A 21,007-nucleotide genomic window follows, 5' to 3' on the forward strand; every position below is an offset into this window, starting at 1 on the left:
AGGGCAGCTCATGACTGTAGGGCAGCTCATGACTGTAGGGCAGCTCATGACTGTAGGGCAGCTCATGACTGTAGGGCAGCTCATGAGTGTAGGGCAGCTCATGACTGAAAGGCAGCTCATGACTGAAAGGCAGCTCATGACTGAAGGGCAGCTCATGACTGAAGGGCAGCTCATGACTGAAGGGCAGCACCGGACTGGCTGGCGGATCCTGGCTGGCTGGCTCTGGAGAAGCCTGGCTGGCTGGCGGCTCTGGCGGATCCTGGCTGGCTGGCGGCTCTGGCGGATCCTGGCTGGCTGGCGGCTCTGGCGGATCCTGGCTGGCTGGCGACCCTGGCAACTCCTGGCTGGCTGGCGACCCTGGCAGCTCCTGGCTGGCTGGCGACCCTGGCAGCTCCTGGCTGGCTGGCGACCCTGGCAGCTCCTGGCTGGCTGGCGACCCTGGCAGCTCCTGGCTGGCTGGCGACCCTGGCAGCTCCTGGCTGGCTGGCGACCCTGGCAGCTCCTGGCTGGCTGGCTGGCGGCTCTGGCAGCTCCTGGCTGGCTGGCGGCTCTGGCAGCTCCTGGCTGGCTGGCGGCTCTGGCAGCTCCTGGCTGGCTGGCGGCTCATGGCTAGCGGAAGGCTCTGGCTGCTCATGGCTAGCGGAAGGCTCTGGCTGCTCATGGCTAGCGGAAGGCTCTGGCTGATCCTGTCTGGCGGAAGGCTCTGGCTGATCCTGTCTGGCGGAAGGCTCTGGCTGATCCTGTCTGGCGGAAGGCTCTGGCTGATCCTGTCTGGCGGAAGGCTCTGGCAGCTCCTGGCTGGCTGGCGGCTCTGGCAGCTCCTGGCTGGCTGGCGGCTCTGGCAGCTCCTGGCTGGCTGGCGGCTCTGGCAGCTCCTGGCTGGCTGGCGGCTCTGGCAGCTCATGGCTAGCGGAAGGCTCTGGCTGCTCATGGCTAGCGGAAGGCTCTGGCTGCTCATGGCTAGCGGAAGGCTCTGGCTGCTCATGGCTAGCGGAAGGCTCTGGCTGCTCATGTCTGGCGGAAGGCTCTGGCTGATCCTGTCTGGCGGAAGGCTCTGGCTGATCCTGTCTGGCGGAAGGCTCTGGCTGATCCTGTCTGGTGGAAGGCTCTGGCTGATCCTGTCTGGCGGAAGGCTCTGGCTGATCCTGTCTGGCGGAAGGCTCTAGCGGCTCTAGCGGTTTTGGTCCGATCCTTCCTATTCCTCATCTGAAGAAGACGACGATCGTTACAGAACTACGCACCAAAAAAGGACCAAGCAGCGTGGTAAGGAGGAGCAGCGCTATCTGGAGAAATGGACATGGGAGGAGATATTGGACGGCAAGGGACCCTGGGCACAGGCTGGGGAATATCGCCGCCCCAAAGAAGAACTGGAGGCAGCTAAAGCTGAGCGGCGGCGATATGAGGTAAGGCAGCGCAACAGGCACGAGAGGCAGCCCCCCCAAAAACACGGGGAGATTGGCGGAGTCAGGCGATAGACCTGAGCCAACTCCCCGTGCTTACCGGAAGAAGCTTAGTACTGGTCAGGCACCGTGTTATGCGGTGAAGCGCACGGTGTCACCAGTACGCGCTCATAGCCCGGAGCGCTATAGGCCAGCCCCCCACAAGTGCCATGCGAGAGTGGGCATCCAGCCAGGGCGGATTGTGCCAGCTCAGCGTGTTTGGTCTCCGGTACGCCGTTTCGGCCCAGGGTATCCTGCGCCGGCTTTGTGTACTGTGTCTCCGGGGCGCTGGGAGGGTGCAGTTCGCCCTATGCCTGCGCTCCGCCCATGCCGGGCGAATGTGTGCATTGAGCCTAAGGGAGAGGTGCGAGTGGTATGCACCAGATCTCCAGTGCTCCCCCACAGCCCGGTTCGACCTGTGCCTGCACTCTGGAGGGGCCGGGCTAAAGTGGGCATTCAGCCTGGAGGAGTGGTGCCAAGGCTGCGCACCAGGGCTCCAGTGCTCCCCCACAGCCCGGTCTATCCGGTGCCTCCTCTACGCACCAGGCCTTCTGTAGGTCTCTCCGTCTCCTCCCTCCAGGTTCTCTCTCAAGTCCGGAGCTGCCAGGGCCGCCCGTCAGTCCGGAGCTGCCAGAGCCGCCCTCCTGTCCAGAGCTGCCAGAGCCGCCCGTCAGTCCGGAGCTGCCAGAGCCGCCCGTCAGTCCGGAGCTGCCAGAGCCGCCCGTTAAAATAAAAGTGTTCATTCAGTATTGTTGTAGTTGTCATTATTACAAATACTGATATATATTACAAATATATATATCAGTATCAGTATCGGCGTTGAAAAATCATAATCGGGCGATCTCTACCCTGTATATTTCTTCGCCATTGTTATTTTACTGCTGCTCTTTAATTAGTTGTACCTTTTATTTCATTTTTTTGTAGCCATTTTTCTTAAAACTGCATTGTTGGTTAAGGGCTTGTAAGTAAGCATTTCACTGTAAGGTCAACACCTGTTGTATTCGGCGCATGTGACAAATAACATTTGATTTGATTTGCTATTTTACTCATGGTCCAAACCTCAATGACAAGATAAGAACTGCGATATTGATTGATGCGTGTATATAATTCCATCCTGTGAAATGGTAATGAAGATTGACAGCAAAAATGGAGTAGCAGTTACCAAGCAGAATTTGTGACATGCAAATAAACAAGTTACACAGTAATTTACTGTAAAATACAGGTTCAGATTCTCCTCATCCCAGTACATGTATGAGGACAAATCTGAACCTGTATTTTACAGTAAATGAAAGGTGTCTAACATTCCTTGTCATAACATAAGCTACTAACATCTGTAGTTGTGGTCTGCCGATTCCAGAGAGATACTGAACACGGATGTGTGGAGAAGTTTGTGGAGTTTTTGCAAAGTGGATGTGTGCATTTGAAATGCTAACGGTATACATATTTATCATCACAGATATTGCATATCATGTCATGAATGACTGTGATTGAGTTAGAGTGTGGATGGAAGAGCAAACCTCAACCGCTGACTCCAGAGATCCCCACCCTTGAGTTTCAGCGGACCAAAAATGACACTTCTAGGCCACAGCCAAGGCAGGACCAGGAAAAGGAAAACATGATAATTAGCATAACAACTGAACAAATCATCCTACAATGTGGGTTTCAACTTGAACAGAAATGCATGGTAACTAGTGTCATAATCATGAAACACACTTTACAGTTTCAGTCTCTAATGTTCCAAGTTAGCTTCTCACAGTTGGGATTCATGACTGCTAAACAGCTCTTCGTGTTATGATGCAGACGGGCTCATTAAAGTGAATAGACATTTCCTTCTCTCCCCTGTCATTTACTCACTGAAACCACTGGCATCCCCTATTAATGAACATCCTCTCCACTGAGTCAGATCAGCACACATCAAGTTGTTGAACGATATCTGATGTAAAACACACAACATGAAATCACGACTTGACGGTGGTCATCCTGTTGATGACCTTGCCCCTCACTGTGATGCTGCTACTAACTGTCTATTACAGTAATGTTATGGCAAGGTCCATTTATTATACCAGAGGATATAGGGTTGGTATCACCAACACATCCCAGTCCCACAATCCATATAAGGAACATGGAGCAAATGGAGCAAATCCATTCCCACACAATGTAACCATTATGACAACAAGGAAACTTTGTTGTGTGTTCCTTTGGCAAGCCAACCTCCTCCCACGGCTTATACCACAGGGACAGTGCAAGGCCAGGCGTACCTCATCAACTTGGTTTGCTCCAGGGTGACTAATGCATTGTAAAATGCACATTGAGGTTGATACTTCAACGTGTCATGTTTTCACTCCCCCATAAACAGATGTAGCCTATGCACATGCATACAAGTGCACACAAGGTTTCTCTCCCTCTTCTTTCCCTCACGCCAACAGGCCTCCTAATCGACAGGAGCATCTTATTTCAATGACGCAAGGCAGACTAAATCAAATGCGTAACAACATTCTAGAGCCTCTTAACTTTATCCTCCCAATTGTAATTACCAGCCGCTCAAAGACAGATTGAAAGTAGCAATAAGCTCAGATGCTTATGTCAGCTTTAGAAGAACACATACCAGGGTGGTTTGCAAGCGTCACTCAATACGTATGGTCTGCAATATTTGCCTTTGGGTATACAGGGCAGTTAAAAATAAAAAGGTCAATTTTCCTTGACAATTAATCAATTTTGATATAAGCGAGCCACCTTAACACTTCCTGCCAATACTATGCAACTCAATCTTTGCAAAGATTTGAATGACTGAAACACAAAATACGAATAATGACAGATGGATGAGGTAGCCTCTGTGTTTATTTTCTGCCATTTGCAAACACAGTGATGTCAACATGATTCCCAGTGTCCTCCCTAGTGTTATTGTCTGTAAATCTGATAACACTGACAACATATCATGGAATACATTTGATTGATTGATTGAGTTTACAGCCAATTCCCATTTCAGATTAGCATGGAAAATGGCTTGTTTGACCTCTCTCTAGACTCATTCTCCTTAGAGATGGCCAATTCATCGATATCCACTTCCTCTCATCTAATCTCTCCCTCTCATCCTCCCCTACCATACCTTTTTCATCCATCCAACCCTAATGCTCTATTGTCCAGCCTCATGCCTGATGGGACTGTAAAGGCAGCAGGAAGAGATTTTATAGCTGTAATATAATTGCACATCTATGGCAACCATTGAATTATTCTTCAGACAGATTGCAATCTGAATTTTTTTGGCAAACAATGTCAGAGCATGGAAGTGGATCTTGAAATTCATATAACAACTCTGTGCAACCATGGGCGTGTTCTGTATGTGTTTCAGTGTATGAACAAACTGTAGTAAACAACGAGTAATGATACCTTTACTCTCAAGATAAGAGCAACAAGGGATTCATTCAACTACACGTGTATTTAACCTATTCTGTGTTGTCAAATTGGTGCCGATAAAGAAAAGGAGATGAAGACAGGAAACCCCTTTTTAAAACATTTGACATACTCATGCATGGGTGTAGCTGATCAAAAATCAAATCAAATCAAATTTTATTAGTCACATACATACATGGTTAGCAGATGTTAATGCGAGTGTAGCGAAATGCTTGTGCTTCTAGTTCCGACAATGCAGTAATAACAACAAGTAATCTAACCTAACAATTCCACAACTACTACCTTATACACACAAGTGTAAAGGGATAAAGAATATGTACATAAAGATATATGAATGAGTGATGGTACAGAACGGCATAGGCAAGATGCAGTAGATGGTATAGAGTACGGTATATACATATGAGATGAGTACTGTAGGGTATGTAAACATAAAGTGGCATAGTTTAAAGTGGCTAGTGGTACATGTATTACATAAAGATGGCAAGATGCAGTAGATGATATAGAGTACAGTATATACATATACATATGAGATGGGTAATGTAGGGTATGTAAACATTATATTAAGTGGCATTGTTTAAAGTGGCTAGTGGTACATTTTTACATAATTTCCATCAATTCCCATTTTTAAAGTGGCTGGAGTTGAGTCAGTATGTTGGCAGCGGCCGCTAAATGTTAGTGGTGGCTGTTTAACAGTCTGATGGCCTTGAGATAGAAGCTGTTTTTCAGTCTCTCGGTCCCTGCTTTGATGCACCTGTACTGACCTCGCCTTCTGGATGATAGCGGGGTGAACAGGCAGTGGCTTGGGTGGTTGTTGTCCTTGATGATCTTTATGGCCTTCCTGTGACATCGGGTGGTGTAGGTGTCCTGGAGGGCAGGTAGTTTGCCCCCGGTGATGCGTTCTGCAGACCTCACTACCCTCTGGAGAGCCTTACGGTTGTGGGCGGAGCAGTTGCCGTACCAGGCGGTGATACAGCCCGACAGGATGCTCTCGATTGTGCATCTGTAGAAGTTTGTGAGTGCTTTTGGTGACAAGCCGAATTTCTTCAGCCTCCTGAGGTTGAAGAGGCGCTGCTGCGCCTTCTTCACAACGCTGTCTGTGTGGGTGGACCAATTCAGTTTGTCCGTGATGTGTACACCGAGGAACTTAAAACTTTCCACCTTCTCCACTACTGACCCGTCGATGTGGATAGGGGGGTGCTCCCTCTGCTGTTTCCTGAAGTCCACAATCATCTCCTTTGTTTTGTTGACGTTGAGTGTGAGGTTATTTTCCTGACACCACACTCCGAGGGCCCTCACCTCCTCCCTGTAGGCCGTCTCGTCGTTGTTGGTAATCAAGCCTACCACTGTAGTGTCATCCGCAAACTTGATGATTGAGTTGGAGGCGTGCATGGCCACGCAGTCGTGGGTGAACAGGGAGTGCAGGAGAGGGCTCAGAACGCACCCTTGTGGGGCCCCAGTGTTGAGGATCAGCGGGGTGGAGATGTTGTTACCTACCCTCACCACCCAGTTGCACAGGGCGGGGTCGAGACCCAGGGTCTCGAGCTTGATGACGAGTTTGGAGGGTACTATGGTGTTAAATGCTGAGCTGTAATCGATGAACAGCATTCTCACATAGGTATTCCTCTTGTCCAGATGGGTTAGGGCAGTGTGCAGTGTGGTTGCGATTGCGTCGTCTGTGGACCTATTGGGTCGGTAAGCAAATTGGAGTGGGTCTAGGGTGTCCGGTAGGGTGGAGGTGATATGGTCCTTGACTAGTCTCTCAAAGCACTTCATGATGACGGAAGTGAGTGCTACGGGGCGGTAGTCGTTTAGCTCAGTTACCTTAGCTTTCTTGGGAACAGGAACAATGGTGGCCCTCTTGAAGCATGTGGGAACAGCAGACTGGGATAAGGATTGATTGAATATGTCCGTAAACACACCAGCCAGCTGGTCTGCGCATGCTCTGAGGACGCGGCTGGGAATGCCGTCTGGGCCTGCAGCCTTGCGAGGGTTAACACGTTTAAATGTTTTACTCACCTCGGCTGCAGTGAAGGAGAGCCCGCAGGTTTTGGTAGCGGGCCGTGTCAGTGGCACTGTATTGTCCTCAAAGCGGGCAAAAAAGTTATTTAGCCTGTCTGGGAGCAAGACATCCTGGTCCGCGACGATGGTTCAGCCTTAATGTGGTCACTGGTTACTTGAGTCAAAAAGAGGAAGTGTATACAGTGCCTTCAGAAAGTATTAATACTCCTTGATTTATTCCACATTTTGTTGTGTTACAAAAAAAAAAATTACGTTCACCGAGTAAAAATGTAATAATCCCCCCTCAATCACACACGGGTTATTGTCAAGTTAAACAAAAAAAAACAATATATTTGGGCTACACTGCACATTATTACATTGTACACTTTCTGCCTGTGGACATCTGTTCTACAATGTGCCAGCAGAGAATGATAACCTTTGTTGGCATAATTGATCTCTTTCAGGCAGAGAGTATTCACCTTTTCATCCACTGTATTGAAAAAGTGAGAAAGAGGGGAAGTGTGTGGTGTTCCTTTCAACTCTATAGTGACATCCAGCTTAAGCCAAAGCCAGGCCCCGCTCCAGCTCCACTTGATCTCTGAATCTACTTGTTTAACAAGCAAAGCCTCATTTTCACCTAATTCTCTCATTCTGAAAATTAACCACATACTGTAGAGGGAAAACATTAGTTCACAGATAGTAGTTAGTTTGTTAGCTAGTTAACATTTCACACAGATTGCCATCGTCCAGTAAGCAACTAACGCGTTATAACTTGAGGAACAGCAAGGAGTCGTATACCAGTTAATACTATAGCGAATTAGAGTATTAGGTTACTAGCATTAGCTCATCTGATGTTGTAACGTTGGCTAATGTTGCTCAACATGTCTCTGACAAGCTAACGGAGAATTCGATCCAGCTAGGAAGATACTTAACAATGCTAATAATACTTGTTCCACCACACTTTCTCCCTCACCTCAAACTTTACAAATGCCAGTTGTTTTTCGGTTACAGCTCATGAAGTAGGCTTCATCACCTTCTCACCCCCGTCTCCGTGGTCAGGCTTCTCACCTACCTCTTCAGTATTGTTCAGGGGATTCGCTGCTGCTTCTTTGGGAGACTGGTTATTGTTCGGAATTTCGGATGACTGACGTGCCCAAAGTAAACTGCCTGTTACTCAGGCCCAGAAGCTAGGATATGCATATACTTGGTAGCATTGGATAGAACACACTCTGAAGTTTCTAAAACGGTTAAGAGAATGTCTGTGACTATAACATAACTGATATGGCAGGCGAAATCCATCCAGATTCTTTTTTATTTTTTAGGTCACAGGCCATTTCAGTGCTAGCCTATGGGAAATACAAATAGATAGGACCCAGATTGCAGTTCCTATGGCTCCCACTTGATGTCAAAAGTCTTTAGAAAGGGTTTCAGGCTTGTTTTTGAAAAATGAGCAAGTAGTTGGACAAACTACAAGGTGTCTCTCATTAGAAAAGTAGTCTTGTTGGCGCGTGAATGTGTTGCGCGCACTTCGTTATTTATCTTCCCTATTGAACATACTATTCTCCGTCTTAAATATTATCGTTTATTTAGATATTAGAGTACCTGGGGATTAATTAGAAACATCGTTTGACTTGTTTGGATGAACTTTACCGGTAACTTTTTGGATTCGTTTGTATGCATGTTGAACAAGTGGATTACTGAGATCATTGGCACCAACTAAACAGACTTTCTGGATATAAAGAAGGACTTTATCGAACAAAACAACGTTTCATTGTGTAGCTGGGACCCTTGGTATTGCAAACAGAGGAAGATCTTCAAAGGTAAGTGATTTATTTAATCGCTATTTGTGATTTTGTGACGCCTGTGCAAGTTGAAAAAGTATTTTGATGTGGGGCGCTGTCCTCAGATAATCGTACGGTATGCTTTCGCCGTAAAGCCTTTTTTAAAAATCTGACAACGCGGTTGGATTAACAAGAAGTTAAGCTTTTAAATTATTTATGACACTTGTATTTTCATGAATGTTTAATATTACGATTTTTGTATTTTGAATTTCGCACTCTGCAATTTCACCGGATGTTGGCGTAGGTGTCCCACTAGCGGTTCATGCGCCTAAACAGGTTTAAACTGGCAAACTGCCTTTCCACTCTCCACTTTCCAGAATGTGCGCTGATGCTGTAACTAGCAAATTGATTGTTTGTTCTCTCTTCAGTCGCATGCTGCATTCTATTTATATGTGAATGATTGGCTGAGCCTTGGATACAGCCAGTATTGGTCCAAACGCACATCACTCGTTCGCATACAGCCAGTAGTTATCCAAAGCACCCCACCGCCAGAAATATACAATTTACATACATTTGAAGTCGGAAGTTTACATACACCTTAGCCAAATACATTTAAACTCAGTTTTTCACAATTCCTGACATTTAATCCTAGTAAAAATTCCCTGTCTTAGGTCAGTTAGGATCACCACTTTATTTTAAGAATGTGAAATGTCAGAATAAAAGCAGAGAGTGATTTATTTCAGCTTTTATTTCTTTCATCACATTTCCAGTGGGTCAGAAGTTTACATACACTCAATTAGTATTTGGTAGCATTGCCTTTAAATTGTTTAACTTGGGTCAAATGTTTCGGGTAGCCTTCCACAAGCTTCCCACAATAAGTTGGGTGAATTTTGGCCCATTCCTTCTGACAGAGCTGGTGTAACTGAGTCAGGTTTGTATGCCTCATTGCTCGCACACGCTTTTTCAGTTCTGCCCACAAATGTTCTATAGGATTGAGGTCAGGGCTTTGTGATGGCCACTCCAATACCTTGACTTTGTTGTCCTTAAGCTATTTTGCCAAAACTTTGGAAGTATGCTTGGGGTCATTGTCCATTTGGAAGACCCATTTGCGACCAAGCTTTAACTTCCTGACTGATGTCTTGAGATGTTGCTTCAATATATCCACATAATTTACCGTCCTCATGACGCCATCTATATTGTGAAGTGCACCCGTCCCTCCTACAACAAAGCACCCCCACAACATGATGCTGCCACCCCCATGCTTCACTGTTGGGATGGTGTTCTTCGGCTTGCAAGCCTCCCCCTTTTCCCTCCAAACATAACGATGGTCATTATGGCCAAACAGTTCTATTTCTGTTTAATCAGACCATAGGACATTTCTCCAAAAAGTACGATCTTTTGTCCCCATGTGCAGTTACAAACCGTAGTCTGGCTTTTTTATGGCGGTTTTGGAGCAGTGGCTTGTTCTTTGCTGAGCGGCCTTTCAGGTTATGTCGATATAGGACTCGTTTTACTGTGAATATAGATACTTTTGGACCTATTTCCTCCAGCATCTTCACAAGGTCCTTTGCTGTTGTTCTGGGATTCATTTGCACTTTTCACCCCAAAGTACGTTAATCTCTAGGAGACAGAATGTGCCTCCTTCCTGAGCGGTATGACGACTGCGTGGTCCCATGGTGTTGATACTGCATACTATTGTTTGTATAGATGAACGTGGTACCTTCAGGCATTTGGAAATTGCTCCCAAGGATGAACCAGACTTGTGGAGGTCTACAATGTTTTGTCTGAGGTCTTGGCTGATTTCTTTGGATTTTACCATGATGTCAAGCAAAGAGGCACTGAGTTTGAAGGTAGGCCTTGAAATACATCCACAGGTACACCTCCAATTGACTCAAATGATGTCAATTAGCCTATCAGAAGCTTCTAAAGCCATGACATAATTTTTTGAAATTTTCCATGCTGTTTAAAGGCACAGTCAACTTAGTGTATGTACACTTCTGACCCACTGGAATTGTGATACAGTGAATTATAAGTGAAATAATCTGTCTGTAAACAATTACTTGTGTCATGCACAAAGTAGATGTCCTAACCGACTTGCCAAAACTATAGTTTGTTAACAAGAAATTTGTGGAGTGGTTGAAAAATAATGCTTAATGCTTCCAACCTGAGTGTATGTAAACTTCCGACTTCAACTGTAAGTATTCACAGCCGTGAGTCAATACATGTTAGAATCACCTTTGGCAGCGATTACAGCTGTGAGTGTTTCGGGTAAGTCTAAGAAATTTACACACCTGGATTGTACAATATTTGCACATTATTATTTGTTTTATTCTTCAAACTCTGTCACGTTTGTTGTTGATCTTTACTAGGCAGCCATTTTCAAGTCTTGCCATAGATTGTCAAGCTGATTTAAGTCTAAACTGTAACTAGGCCACTCAGGAACATTCAATGTTGTCTTGGTAAGCAACCCCAGGGTATTTTTGGCCTTGTGTTTTAGGTTATTGTCCTGCTGAAAGATGAATTTGTCTCCCAGTGGCTGTTGGAAAGCAGACCGAACCAAGTTTTCCTTTAGGATTTTGCCTGTGCTTAGCTCTATTCCATTTTTTTATCCTAAAAAACTCCCTAGTCCTTGCCGATGACAAGCATACCCATAACATGATGCAGCCACCACTATGCTTGAAAATATGAAGTAGTACTCAGTGATGTGTTGTGTTGGATTTGCCCCAAACATAACACCTTGTATTCAGGACATAAAGTTAATTTCTTTGCCATTTGTTTTTACAGTTTTACTTTAGCGCCTTATTGCAAATAGGATGCATGTTTTGGGATATTTTCCTTCTTTTCACTCTGTCATTTAGGTTAATATTGTAGAGTAATTACAATACTGTTGATCCATCCTCAGTTATCTCCTATCACAGCCATTAAACTCTAAGTTTTAAAGTCACCATTTGCCTCATGGTGAAATCCCTGAGCAGTTTCCTTCCTCTCTGGCAACTGAGTTAGGATCTATGTAGTGATTGGGTGTATTGATACACCCTCTAAAGTTTAATGAATAACTTCAGAATGCTCAAAGGGATATTCAATGTCTGCTTTTTTATTTTTACCAATAGGTGCCCTTCTTTACAAGGCACTGGAAAACCTCCCTGTTCTTAGTGGTTGAAATGCACTGCTCGACTGAGGGATCGTACAGGTAATTGTATGTGTGGGGTACAGAGATGAGGTAGTCATTAAAAAATCATGTTAAACAATATTATTGCACACAGAGTGAGTCCATGCAACTTATTATGTGAATTCTTAAGCACATTTTTAGGCTTGCCATAACAAAGGGGTTGAATACTTATTGACTCAAGCTTTTAATTTTAAATTCGTTTGTATAAATGTCTAAAAACATAATTGCACTTTGACATGATTGGGTATTGTGTGTCGGCCAGTGACACCAAATCTCAATTTAATACATTTTAAATTCAGGCTGTAACATAACAAAATATGGAAAAAGTCAAAGGGTGTGAATACTTTCTGAAGACACGGTAGGCTTACTCAATGCTAAACCATTTTGAGGAAACTCAAACCAATAGACACGTCTGCTAAGCTGTTTCAATCAGCCTTTCCTTCTGCTTTCTTGTAAGAGTAGACATATTATATTGAATGCTGAGGAGATACCAAACCAGTTGGTAAAATCTTTTGTCCAAGCAAAAGCATAAAGGGTATTGTTGTTACTCCATGGGAATAGTACGCATTTGCAAAGGTCCAAGTTCACCACAAAATACACGTATTATGCCATTTGTTTGAAATGTCTCAGATAAAGTATTTAAGGCTCCAATCACATTTTCAGAGCTGATCTGATTGGTCAAAAGATCAATTAGCAAAAACAAACTATCAGATCTGGGCTGCCTGTCTAAACGCAGCCTAACTGGATTGCAATTGAGCAAAAGACAAACCTGCAAGACTGTTATTGAAGTGATTACCAACCCCCGGACTGTGAATCAGGACATGGGAAAAAAAAGTAATTATGAAATTAATAATCTCCATTTGAGCAACACATTGTATCTAATCCCATCCCACATATCTCCAAGTCGGGAAAGAAGATCACAGCCAATATATTATTCATAGACTTCTGGATAAAGCGTCTGTATATCAGTCTAAAATTATCTAGCTTTATTGGGTCATTTGATCAGGGATAGTGCTGAAGGGCATTACACTGATATTGTGAATGAACAACATCTATAATTCATGCGTGAGAACATTGATTCATTTGAATGCTAGGCCTACGTCAAATAATGGACCAATTACTGCCAAATGTGGCCGCATAGTCTATTTACTGTTATACAGGCTAATAGAGTTTTCCTTACATTACACAGAGCAATTACTCGTTGCATATGGTATATCCTTTCAATTATGTGCCTTTGTTAAGAGGACCGGATTTTTAGAAAGGTATGCAAACAAATCCACTCACTCACTCATTCAATCAATCAATCCCCCCGAAAGCTGTCTGATAGGCTAAATGCAGGCTCCTGTTATGCACAAGATGGAAAAGTCAATATTACCTCACTGATGAGCACACATAAACATATGCAGAGTTGAGCACAAGTTATTGCTGAAGTATTTACACAATTCCATGTCCTTATGTATTATGTACTTGGGGCTCCTGAGTGTCGCAGTGGTCAAAGGCACTGCATCTCAGTGCTAGAGGTGTCACTACAGACACCCTGGTTCGAATCCTGGCTGTATTACATTCGGCCGTGATTGGGAGTCCCATAGGGTGGCGCACAATTGTCCCAGCCAGCGTTGTCCGGGTTTGGCCGGTGTAGGCCGTCATTCTAAATAAGAATTTGTTCTTAACTGACAATAAAAATTAAGAGTAATCATTTGTATAATACTTATTTGACAATAACATATCTACTGCACCCCGAACAATTACAGTATCAAGCACATTTTTAGACGCACAGCTAGACATTAGGCAACCTGCGGTATTCGATAGCCTACTAATAAATATGCATTAATGTGTTCTCTGCTCCTCACGCCTTCACAACTCTGTCTAGACCAGGTGGACTAACCTCAACCTCCTTCACTGAAGGTGTGAGCAGGGCTGGCTCTAGCCTTTTGGGGGCCCTAAGCAATATTTGGTTGAGAGGCCCTCCCACCAAGCGGGCAAATATTTTTGTGGTCCCCCTCTTGACAGCGGAGAGAAAAATGTACATTTTAAAGTTAATTTCCTGCAATTGTACATATTTTGCCATCGGGTTGAGAGACATTTTTGCAGTTTTAAAGCAAATTTCCTGCAATTCTACACATTTTGCCACGACTTATGCCATATTAATGGCACACACATCAATCCAAGATGGCGTAGCAGTCTTTGTCTTGTCTTGTCCCGTGTAAATAGTCTTCGTATTTTTCATATACATTTCGTATATATTTTAATTTCACTTTCCGTCTAGGAACTGAATATACATTCCTACATTCCGCCTCACCCAATGTGGTACGGACCTGCTATTTTTTTTATACTTTAGAACCGTAACCCCAATCAGAAGCTAGCCAGATAACTAGCTACTAGCTAGTAGTCAGTTAGCCACTGCTGCGGTCTTCGCCCTTAACTCGGACACAGCCAGCTTCAATACCGGGCCAATACCTGCCAGTCTGCAAGCGCGATATCAACCCAGAGCATATAGGACTGCTTTTTCTCTACCACATCACCGGATTCCTGACGCAAGCTCTGGACAATTACACCGTATCATCACAGCTAGCTAGCTGCAACCGAGTGGCTACTACTGGCTAACACCTCTGTCCCGAAGCAAGCACCAGTTAGCCTTGAGCTAGCCTCGAGCTAGGCCCATCTGCCGGCTAGCCGAAGAGGTCTACCAGCGAATTCTTGGGCTACAATACCTCTTTTGCCAATTGGACTGGACCTTTTTTTGCCGACACAGAGCCCTGCCAATCCATCACAACTGGTCTAAATCAGCTACAAGCTAATTTAGCCATTTTTTTTGCCGCTGCTAGTAGCTTTTACCTTCTGCACAGACACCAGCCCTGTTATTAGCCTGGATATTACTCACCAATTTACCAGCATCGGACTGTCTCTCGACAACAACGCCGGATTCCTGCCGTAATCCCTGAGCCACTACTTCTGATCCTCACAGCTAGCTTGCAGCTAGCGCAGCTAGCGCCACTGCCACGAAGCTAGCACCAGTTAGCAAACACAATTCTACGATTCACAACCTCTCTTTCGCCATCCGGCTTGGATTCTCTGTCGACACGACCACGTCTGAGCAGACCCCCTCCGTCTGAGCAGACCACCCCCCGGGCTACTAACTTTAAACGCCGCGTGCTAGCTTAGTGGAGGCCTCCCTGCTCCATCTACGGCTGCCCCCTGGACACTATGATCACTTGGCTACATAGCTGATGCATGCTTGACTGTCCATTAATTCACGGTACTCCATTCTGTTTATTTGTGTTTTATCTGTCGGCTCTGTGCTTTAACTCAGGATCTGTGTGTAGTTAATCCGACCCTCTCTGCCTAGTCGTCGCCATTTTTACCTGTTGTTGCTGTGTTAGACTAGCACCCTGTTATTGCTGCTGTTATCTTACCTGTTGTTTTAGCTAGCTCTCCCAATCAAGACCTGCAATCACTTTATGCCTTATTGTATGTCTCTCTCAAATATCAATATGCCTTGCATACTGTTGTTCAGGCTAGTTATCATTATCATTGTTTTGGTTTGCAATGGACCCTGTAGTTCCACTCTCCGTACCTCTGATACCTCCTTTGTCCCACCCCCCACACATGCGGTGACCTCACCCATTGAGACCAGCATGTCCAGAGATACAACCTCTCTTATCATCACCCAGTGCCTGGGCTTGCCTCCGCTGTATCCGCGCCCCACCATACCCTTGTCTGCACATTATGCCCAGAATCTATTCTACCACGCCCATAAATCTGCTCCTTTTATTCTTTGTCCCCAACGCTCTAGGCGACCAGTTTTGATAGCCTTTAGCCGCACCCTCATCCTACTACTCCTCTGTTCCTCGGGTGATGTGGAGGTAAACCCAGGCCCTGCATGTCCCCAGTCACCCTCATTTGTTGACTTCTGTGATCGAAAAAGCCTTGGCCTCATGCATGTCAACATCAGAAGCCTCCTCCCTAAGTTTGCCTTACTCACCGCTTTAGCACACTCTGCCAATCCTGATGTCCTTGCCGTGTCCGAATCCTGGCTTAGGAAGGCCACCAAAAATTCTGAGATTTCCATACCCAACTATAACACTTTCCGTCAAGATAGAACTGCCAAAGGGGGAGGAGTTGCAATCTACTGCAGAGATAGCCTGCAAAGTTCTGTCATACTTTCCAGGTCTATGCCCAAACAGTTCGAACTTCTAATTTTAAAAATTAATCTCTCCAGAAATAAGTCTCTCACTGTTGCCGCCTGCTACCGACCCCCCTCAGCTCCCAGCTGTGCCCTGGACACCATCTGTGAATTGATCGCTCCCCATCTAGCTTCAGAGTTTGTTCTGTTAGGTGACCTAAACTGGGATATGCTTAACACCCCGGCAGTCCTACAATCCAAGCTTGATGCCCTCAATCTCACACAAATCATCAAGGAACCCACCAGGTACAACCCTAAATCCGTAAACATGGGCACCCTAATAGACATTATCCTGACCAACCTGCCCTCCAAATACACCTCTGCTGTCTTCAATCAAGATCTCAGCGATCACTGCCTCATTGCCTGTATCCGCCACGGGTCCGCGGTCAAACGACCACCCCTCATCACTGTCAAACGCTCCCTAAAACACTTCTGCGAGCAGGCCTTTCTAATCGACCTGGCCCGGGTACCCTGGAAGGATATTGACCTCATCCCGTCAGTTGAGGATGCCTGGTCATTCTTTAAATGTTACTTCCTCACCATATTAGACAAGCATGCTCCGTTCAAAAAATGCAGAACCAAGAACAGATATAGCCCTTGGTTCACTCCAGACCTGACTGCCCTCGACCAGCACAAAAACATCCTGTGGCGAACTGCAATAGCATCGAAGAGCCCCCGCGATATGCAACTGTTCAGGGAAGTCAGGAACCAATACACGGAGTCAGTCAGGAAAGCAAAGGCCAGCTTTTTCAAGCAGAAATTCGCATCCTGTAGCTCTAACTCCAAAAAGTTCTGGGATACTGTAAAGTCCATGGAGAACAAGAGCACCTCCTCCCAGCTGCCCACTGCACTGAGGCTAGGTAACACGGTCACCACCGATAAATCCGTGATAATCGAAGACTTCAACAAGCATTTCTCAATGGCTGGCCATGCCTTCCTCCTGGCGACTCCAACCTTGGCCAACAGCCCCGCCCCCCCCGCTGCTACTCGCCCAAGCCTCCCCAGCTTCTCCTTTACCCAAATCCAGATAGCAGATGTTCTGAAAGAGCTGGAAAACCTGGACCCATACAAATCAGCTGGGCTTGACAATCTGGACCCCCTATTTCTGAAACTGTCCGCCGCCATTGTCGCACCCCCTATTACCAGCCTGTTCAACCTCTCCTTCGTATCATCTGAGATCCCCAAAGATTGGAAAGCTGCCGCGGTCATCCCCCTCTTCAAAGGGGGAGACACCCTGGACCCAAACTGTTACAGACCTATATCCATCCTGCCCTGCCTATCTAAGGTCTTCGAAAGCCAAGTCAACAAACAGATCACTGACCATCTCGAATCCCACCGTACCTTCTCCGCTGTGCAATCCGGTTTCCGAGCCGGTCACGGGTGCACCTCAGCCACGCTCAAGGTACTAAACGATATCATAACCGCCATCGATAAAAGACATTACTGTGCAGCCGTCTTCATCGACCTGGCCAAGGCTTTCGACTCTGTCAATCACCATATTCTTATCGGCAGACTCAGTAGCCTCGGTTTTTCTAATGACTGCCTTGCCTGGTTCACCAACTACTTTGCAGACAGAGTTCAGTGTGTCAAATCGGAGGGCATGTTGTCCGGTCCTCTGGCAGTCTCTATGGGGGTACCACAGGGTTCAATTCTCGGGCCGACTCTTTTCTCTGTATACATCAATGATGTTGCTCTTGCTGCGGGCGATTCCCTGATCCACCTCTACGCAGACGACACCATTCTATATACTTCCGGCCCTTCCTTGGACACTGTGCTATCTAACCTCCAAACGAGCTTCAATGCCATACAACACTCCTTCCGTGGCCTCCAACTGCTCTTAAACGCTAGTAAAACCAAATGCATGCTTTTCAACCGTTCGCTGCCTGCACCCGCACGCCCGACTAGCATCACCACCCTGGACGGTTCCGACCTAGAATATGTGGACATCTATAAGTACCTAGGTGTCTGGCTAGACTGCAAACTCTCCTTCCAGACTCATATCAAACATCTCCAATCCAAAATCAAATCAAGAATCGGCTTTCTATTCCGCAACAAAGCCTCCTTCACTCACGCCGCCAAACTTACCCTAGTAAAACTGACTATCCTACCGATCCTCGACTTCGGCGATGTCATCTACAAAATAGCTTCCAACACTCTACTCAGCAAACTGGATGCAGTTTATCACAGTGCCATTCGTTTTGTTACTAAAGCACCTTATACGACCCACCACTGCGACCTGTATGCCCTAGTCGGCTGGCCCTCGCTACATGTTCGTCGTCAGACCCACTGGCTCCAGGTCATCTACAAGGCTATGCTAGGTAAAGTGCCGCCTTATCTCAGTTCACTGGTCACGATGGCTACACCCACCCGCAGCACGCGCTCCAGCAGGTGTATCTCACTGATCATCCCTAAAGCTAAAACCTCATTTGGACGCCTTTCCTTCCAGTTCTCTGCTGCCTGCGACTGGAACGAATTGCAAAAATCTCTGAAGTTGGAGACTTTTATCTCCCTCAACAACTTTAAAAATCTGCTATCCGAGCAGCTAACCGATCGCTGCAGCTGTACATAGTCCATCTGTAAACTACCCACCCAATTTACCTACCTCACCCCCCATACTGCTTTTATTTATTTACTTTTCTGCTCTTTTGCACACCAGTATCTCTTCTTGCACATGATCATCTGATGATTTATCACTCCAGTGTTAATCTGCTAAATTGTAATTATTCGATTTATTGCCTACCTCATGCCTTTTGCACACATTGTATATAGATTCTCTTTTTTTCTACCATGTTATTGACTTGTTTATTGTTTACTCCATGTGTAACTCTGTGTTGTCTGTTCACACTGCTATGCTTTATCTTGGCCAGGTCGCAGTTGCAAATGAGAACTTGTTCTCAACTAGCCTACCTGGTTAAATAAAGGTGAAATAAAAAAAAATTAAAAAAAATAAAAATTAATGATATCTGAGTGAGATAACTCACAAAATCAAAATGGGGACCCCCTGGATGTCAGGGCTCCTGGGCATGTGCCCTGTGTGCCCGGTCGGTATTAGGGCATGTTTACTAAAAGTGTAGATAATTGGCTAGACTAACTAACCAATCTAAAAATGGATAGCTGACATGGCTAATTGAGCGACTGTCAGCAGCTGACAAAACAAGAGTACAACTTCTGATGCACAACCAAATTCTGAACTTGAACTTTGTGTACTCTCCTATTCTAACGCTCAACTGTAAATTGAGACCCCAACTGAGTTGCGGGGGCCCAAAGAGACTGATTATGCCTGGAGCCGGCCCTGGTTGTGAGAGTCTACTGCTGGTGAATATGAGCTACTGAAGGCTCAGAAATGTGCCATTTAAAAATGTTTAGATTCACAGTTATCAAACGCTATCAATGAATGCATTTGTGAATATTCTTGGTGGGAGCAAGCGGTGCGGGCTTGCTCCACTAACCCACATTTACTGTAGCGTAGGCTGCTACTGTATGGCTGTGTGTAGGCGTTGCCTACATGGGGTAAGCTCTGTCTCATGCCAATTTAAGGAACAGCGGTATGCAACATATCGATTGATTCACGTTGCATTCGAAGATAGCACACAATATACCTAGGCTACATGGACAATCTGATAATACATGTTTTGACATTTGCCATATAACGTTAGCCTTAATGCGGTAGGCCTATATACAGAGCTCGTTGACACGGATTTAATTGTCAAACATGATTGGGTGGGCTATGGATAGCCTACATTAGAGTGATATCTCAATAATACAATTTCAATTGGTTTTATGCTAACGAGGCTCAGGCTGGCATATGAATAACAGTGGCATCATCAAAGCAGAGGCATTCTTACCGTAGATGTAGGAAATGTGATCTCGCGGCGTCTTGAGGAATGATATGGTTTCTTGTCTGAGAAAATAAAAGCTCCGTTAATGTTTTTATTCACTGGTGTTTATGAGAAGTGGATATGAAAATGTAGCCTATCTTCCATGACACAAACCTCTTAGGAGAGGATTTCTCTTGCTATTCGGCCGATAGAGAAGTCTTATGACAGTCCCTACGTTACAAATACGAGCGAACTAGTCCCTCCCCGGGGTGCATACATTAATCTGTAAATGAGCACCGCAGCAGAGCATCGCATCATCCACATTTCTGATGTTGATAGGATCTTGGATGTTCCATGATAATCTCTATGATTAAGTATTTTTGCTGTAACCACCTTGCCTTACGCTTTGAAGTGATATCGCACGAGTACCAGCATAAGTGTAATAAATATATTATAAACCGGCACAAGGCACACGGGCCTAGCCCAAAGTGAAGCAAATTAAAATGAGATTATTATTTTGGTAGCCTAAATGTGTCGTTTTTGTTTTATGTAAAGGCCTATCTAAAGTTTTTGTATATTAATAAGTAATTAAGGCTACACACTTAATTATTAGCCTACATCAAGTTTATTCAAGGATAATTAATGTTGTCATCCAGTTCTCATACAAAACCTATACTACAGTATCAACAGAGCCATCTGCTGGTAGGATTAGGCCTACTTAAATCGAGAGCAACTATGCAACACACATACACACACACACACCATCATCCAATCGCCTCCTTCTCAAAACCGATTGGATGAGGAAGCCATTCCCTCCCTTCTGATCTTCTCCTACAATGGAGTTTGAGAAGGAGGTGAGGAGAGAGGATGCGAGGAGAATGCAATTTAGATTCTCCTACAGTAGGCCTACAGTGTGTGTGTCAAATCACATTTTATTGGTCACATAGGCTTACACATACACTATATATGGGGCTCCCGAGTGGCGCATCGGTCTAAGGCACTGCATCTCAGTGCTAGAGGCGTCACTACAAACCCTGGTTCGATTCCAGGCTGTATCCCAACCGGCTGTGATTTGGAGTCCCAACTGGCCCAGCGTTGTCCGGGTTAAGGTTTGGCGCGGTAGTCTGGCATTGTATTTAAGAATTTGTCCTTAACTGACTTGCCTGGTAAAATAAAAAAATATATACAAAAGTATGTGGTCACCCCTT

At 45.3% G+C, this 21,007-nt stretch overlaps 1 protein-coding gene across 4 annotated transcripts in view; it reads right to left on the reverse strand.

Annotated features, from left to right (window-relative positions):
- Nucleotides 1-20,203, reverse strand: part of LOC139562188 (receptor-type tyrosine-protein phosphatase epsilon-like) — a 58,519-nt gene extending 38,316 nt beyond the window's left edge. For 2 of the 4 annotated variants that reach the window (XM_071379614.1, XM_071379613.1), the window contains exons 1-2: nucleotides 19,974-20,203; nucleotides 19,827-19,882 (exon numbers count right to left, since the gene is read on the reverse strand). The gene's annotated coding sequence lies outside the window, so the exon portion shown is untranslated. Of the gene's footprint in view, nucleotides 1-2,956; nucleotides 3,017-19,826 lie in introns of all 4 variants that reach the window. The other 2 variants (XM_071379612.1, XM_071379611.1) reach the window with 2 other exon arrangements.
- Nucleotides 20,204-21,007: the final 804 nt, after the last annotated feature.

The sequence above is a fragment of the Salvelinus alpinus genome, chromosome 32 (assembly GCF_045679555.1).
Source record: "Salvelinus alpinus chromosome 32, SLU_Salpinus.1, whole genome shotgun sequence".
In the NCBI taxonomy this organism is placed as follows: domain Eukaryota; kingdom Metazoa; phylum Chordata; class Actinopteri; order Salmoniformes; family Salmonidae; genus Salvelinus; species Salvelinus alpinus.